The sequence below is a fragment of the Carassius gibelio genome, chromosome B22 (genome assembly GCF_023724105.1).
Source record: "Carassius gibelio isolate Cgi1373 ecotype wild population from Czech Republic chromosome B22, carGib1.2-hapl.c, whole genome shotgun sequence".
Classification (NCBI taxonomy): domain Eukaryota; kingdom Metazoa; phylum Chordata; class Actinopteri; order Cypriniformes; family Cyprinidae; genus Carassius; species Carassius gibelio.
The window spans coordinates 42,824,505-42,829,504 of record NC_068417.1 but is presented as its reverse complement, the minus strand read 5'-3'; the positions used below and the strand labels follow the sequence as shown (position 1 = coordinate 42,829,504).

The 5,000-nt window shown below is 38.9% G+C and overlaps 4 non-coding genes across 4 annotated transcripts; all 4 read right to left on the bottom strand.

The window, feature by feature from the left end:
• Positions 1-353: 353 nt before the first annotated feature.
• LOC127997182 (5S ribosomal RNA) lies at positions 354-472 on the bottom strand. Its single transcript, XR_008170055.1, has one exon. It is a non-coding gene; the product is annotated as a 5S ribosomal RNA (ribosomal RNA).
• Positions 473-976: 504 nt separating this feature from the next.
• Positions 977-1,095, bottom strand: LOC127997299 (5S ribosomal RNA). Its single transcript, XR_008170166.1, has one exon. It is a non-coding gene; the product is annotated as a 5S ribosomal RNA (ribosomal RNA).
• A 365-nt stretch (positions 1,096-1,460) lies between these two features.
• LOC127995126 (5S ribosomal RNA) lies at positions 1,461-1,579 on the bottom strand. The gene has a single exon (XR_008168087.1). It is a non-coding gene; the product is annotated as a 5S ribosomal RNA (ribosomal RNA).
• Positions 1,580-1,936: 357 nt separating this feature from the next.
• LOC127994691 (5S ribosomal RNA) lies at positions 1,937-2,055 on the bottom strand. The gene has a single exon (XR_008167665.1). It is a non-coding gene; the product is annotated as a 5S ribosomal RNA (ribosomal RNA).
• Between the last annotated feature and the right edge of the window lie 2,945 nt (positions 2,056-5,000).

Sequence of the window (5,000 nt, the reverse complement as noted above, 5' to 3'; positions counted from 1 at the left end):
TTAAAGACCAGCCAATCTTATTGCCAGTACATTATATAAGTAGGAAAGAAAACCCAAAAGCTTAAAGCACCTGGTATTCCCAAGCAGTCTCTCATCAAAGTACTAACCAGACCTAAACCTGCTAAGATTCAGAGATCGGGCATTGACTATTATTTTTTTTATTTATTTATTTTTTTAAATAAAAGATTATTATATAATTCGTGAAATTTTCCAAAAAGATTAAAGCACCTGGTATTCCCAGGCAGTCTCCCATCCATGTACTAACCAGGCCCAAACCTGCAAATATTCAGAGATCGGGCATTGACTCTATTTTTTGGCAAAATTATTATATACTTAGTGAAAAATGTCCAAAAAGCTTACAGCACCTGGTATTCCCAGGCGGTCTCCCATCCAAGTACTAACCAGACCCAAACCTGCTTAGCTTCCGAGATCAGACGAGATCGGGAATAGCCAGGTTGGTATGGCCGTAAGCGAAGTCTGCTGCAAAGAGAGGGCTATTTAAAGACCAGCCAATCTTATCGCCAGTACATTATATAAGTAGGAAAGAAAGCCCAAAAGCTTAAAGCACCTGGTATTCCTAGGCAGTCTCTCATCAAAGTACTAACCAGACCTAAACCTGCTAAGATTCAGAGATCGGGCATTGACTCTTTTTTTTTTTTTTTTAAATGAAAGATTATTATATAATTTGTGAAATTTTCCAAAAAGATTAAAGCACCTGGTATTCCCAGGCAGTCTCCCATCCATGTACTAAGCAGGCCCAAACCTGCTAATATTCAGAGATCAGGCATTGACTCTATTTTTGGGCAAAATTATTATATACTAAGTGAAAAATGTCCAAAAAGCTTACAGCACCTGGTATTCCCAGGCGGTCTCCCATCCAAGTACTAACCAGGCCCAGACCTGCTAATATTCAGAGATCGGCATTGACTCTATTTTTTGGCAAAATTATTATATACTAAGTGAAAAATTTCCAAAAAGCTTACAGCACCAGGTATTCCCAGGCGGTCTCCCATCCAAGTACTAACCAGGCCCAAACCTGCTTAGCTTCCAAGATCAGACGAGATCGGGCATAGCCAGGTTGGTATGGCCGTAAGCGAAGTCTGCTGCAAAGAGAGGGCTATTTAAAGATCAGCCAATCTTATCGCCAGTACATTATATAAGTAGGAAAGAAAACCCAAAAGCTTAAAGCACCTGGTATTCCTAGGCAGTCTCTCATCAAAGTACTAACCAGACCTAAACCTGCTAAGATTCAGAGATCGGGCATTGACTCTTTTTTTTTTTTTTAATGAAAGATTATTATATAATTCGTGAAATTTTCCAAAAAGATTAAAGCACCTGGTATTCCCAGGCAGTCTCCCATCCATGTACTAAGCAGGCCCAAACCTGCTAATATTCAGAGATCGGACATTGACTCTATTTTTTGGCAAAATTATTATATACTAAGTGAAAAATGTCCAAAAAGCTTACAGCACCTGGTATTCCCAGGCGGTCTCCCATCCAAGTACTAACCAGGCCCAAACCTGCTTAGCTTCCGAGATCAGACGAGATCAGGCATAGCCAGGTTGGTATGGCCGTAAGCGAAGTCTGCTGCAAAGAGAGGGCTATTTAAAGACCAGCCAATCTTATCGCCAGTACATTATATAAGTAGGAAAGAAAACCCAAAAGCTTAAAGCACCTGGTATTCCTAGGCAGTCTCTCATCAAAGTACTAACCAGACCTAAACCTGCTAAGATTCAGAGATCGGGCATTGACTCTATTTTTTGGCAAAATTATTATATACTAAGTGAAAAATGTCCAAAAGCTTACAGCACCTGGTATTCCCAGGCAGTCTCCCATCCATGTACTAACCAGGCCCAAACCTGCTAATATTCAGAGATCGGGCATTGACTCTATTTTTTGGCAAAATTATTATATACTAAGTGAAAAATGTCCAAAAAGCTTACAGCACCTGGTATTCCCAGGCGGTCTCCCATCCAAGTACTAACCAGGCCCAAACCTGCTTAGCTTCCGAGATCAGACGAGATCGGGCATAGCCAGGTTGGTATAGCCGTAAGCGAAGTCTGCTGCAAAGAGTGCTGCTGAAGAAGTGGTGCTGCTCTTCTGTCTAGAAATATGGCAAATAGTCTTAGTGTTTATACTTGACTAACTTGGGCCCAGGTCAGGAAGCAGACAGACTGGCTAAACCGACCGTCTGCTAGCTGCCTCCCGTCACAGAGGTCAGTTAATTCTCAGCACATAGAGACTCTTTCACCTAGATATCACACTATAGAGACTGTGTCTGTTCCCCGAACTAGAAAATACAAAAAATGTCCAAACCAAGTTGAGGTTAACAATTTAATTGAGGTTCAACAAATAAAAAACAAATGCAATATGGATAAACAAATGATAAAGATTGGCTTATTGATTATCAGATCCATTTCTACGAAAACACTTTTTGTAAATAATATGATAACTGATCATAATATAGATGTGCTCTGTTTGACAGAAACTTGGCTAAAACCTGATGATTACATTATTTTAAATGAGTCCACCCCCCAAGATTACTGTTATAAACATGAGCCGCATTTAAAAGGCAAAGGGGGAGGAGTTGCTTCAATTTATAACAACGTTTTTAGGATTTCTCAGAGGGCAGGCTTCAAGTATAACTCGTTTGAAGTAATGGTGCTTCATATAACATTATCCAGAGAAACCAATGTTAATGATAAATCCCCTGTTATGTTTGTACTGGCTACTGTATACAGGCCACCAGGGCACCATACAGACTTTATTAAAGAGTTTGGTGATTTTACATCCGAGTTAGTTCTGGCTGCAGATAAAGTCTTAATAGTTGGTGATTTTAATATCCATGTCGATAATGAAAAAGACGCATTGGGATCAGCATTTATAGACATTCTGAACTCTATTGGTGTTAGACAACATGTTTCAGGACCTACTCATTGTCGAAATCATACTCTAGATTTAATACTGTCACATGGAATTGATGTTGATAGTGTTGAAATTATTCAGCCAAGTGATGATATCTCAGATCATTATTTAGTTCTGTGTAAACTTCATATAGCCAAAATTGTAAATTCTACTTCTTGTTACAAGTATCGAAGAACCATCACTTCTACCACAAAAGACTGCTTTTTAAGTTATCTTCCTGATGTATCCAAATTCCTTAGCATATCCAAAACCTCAGAACAACTTGATGATGTAACAGAAACTATGGACTCTCTCTTTTCTAGCACTTTAAATACAGTTGCTCCTTTACGCTTAAGGAAGGTTAAGGAAAACAGTTTGACACCATGGTATAATGAGCATACTCGCACCCTAAAGAGAGCAGCCCGAAAAATGGAGCGCAGCTGGAGGAAAACAAAACTAGAGGTATTTCGTATTGCTTGGCGGGAAAGTAGCATATCCTATAGAAAAGCATTAAAACCTGCTAGATCTGATTACTTTTCTTCTCTTTTAGAAGAAAACAAACATAACCCCAGGTATTTATTCAATACAGTGGCTAAATTAACGAAAAATAAAGCCTCAACAAGTGTTGACATTTCCCAACACCACAACAGTAATGACTTTATGAACTACTTTACTTCTAAAATCGATACTATTAGAGATAAAATTGCAACCATTCAGCCGTCAGCTACCGTATCACATCAGACAGAGCACTATAGACCCCCTGAGGAACAGTTCCACTCATTCTCTACTATAGGAGAGGAAGAATTGTATAAACTTGTTAAATCATTTAAACCAACAACATGTATGTTAGACCCTATACCATCTAAGCTCTTAAAAGAGGTGCTTCCAGAAGTCATAGGTCCTCTTCTGACTATTATTAATTCCTCATTGTCATTAGGATATGTCCCCAAAACCTTCAAACTGGCTGTTATTAAGCCTCTCATAAAAAAGCCACAACTTGACCCCAGAGAACTTGTTAGTTATAGACCAATCTCGAATCTCCCTTTTCTGTCCAAGATACTAGAAAAGGTGGTATCCTCACAATTATATTCCTTATTAGAGAATAATGGTATATGTGAGGATTTCCAGTCAGGATTTAGACCGTATCATAGTACTGAGACTGCTCTCCTTAGAGTTACAAATGATCTGCTCTTATCATCTGATCGTGGGTGTATCTCTCTATTAGTTTTATTGGATCTTAGTGCTGCGTTTGACACAATTGACCACAACATTCTTTTGCATAGACTTGAACACTTTGTTGGCATCAGTGGAAGTGCATTAGCATGGTTTAAATCGTACTTATATGACCGCCATCAGTTCGTAGCAGTGAATGAAGATGTATCATATCGATCACAAGTGCAGTATGGAGTACCTCAAGGCTCAGTACTAGGGCCGCTACTCTTCACGCTTTATATGCTACCCTTGGGAGATATCATCAGGAAACATGGTGTTAGCTTTCACTGTTATGCTGATGATACGCAGCTCTATATTTCCTCGCAGCCTGGTGAAACACACCAATTTGAAAAACTAATGGAATGCATAGTCGATATAAAAAATTGGATGACGAGTAATTTCTTACTGCTAAATTCAGAAAAAACAGAGGTGTTAATCATAGGGCCTAAAAACTCTGCTTGTAATAACCTAGAACACTGTCTAAGACTTGATGGTTGCTCTGTCAATTCTTCGTCATCAGTTAGGAACCTAGGTGTGCTACTTGATCGCAATCTTTCCTTAGAAAGACACGTTTCTAGCATTTGTAAAACTGCATTTTTCCATCTCAAAAATATATCTAAATTACGGCCTATGCTCTCAATGTCAAATGCAGAAATGTTAATCCATGCATTTATGACTTCAAGGTTAGACTATTGTAATGCTTTATTGGGTGGTTGTTCTGCACGCTTGGTAAACAAACTACAGCTAGTCCAAAATGCAGCAGCAAGAGTTCTTACTAGAACCAGGAAGTATGACCATATTAGCCCGGTCCTGTCCACACTGCACTGGCTCCCTATCAAACATCGTATAGATTTTAAAATATTGCTTATTACTTATAAAGCCCT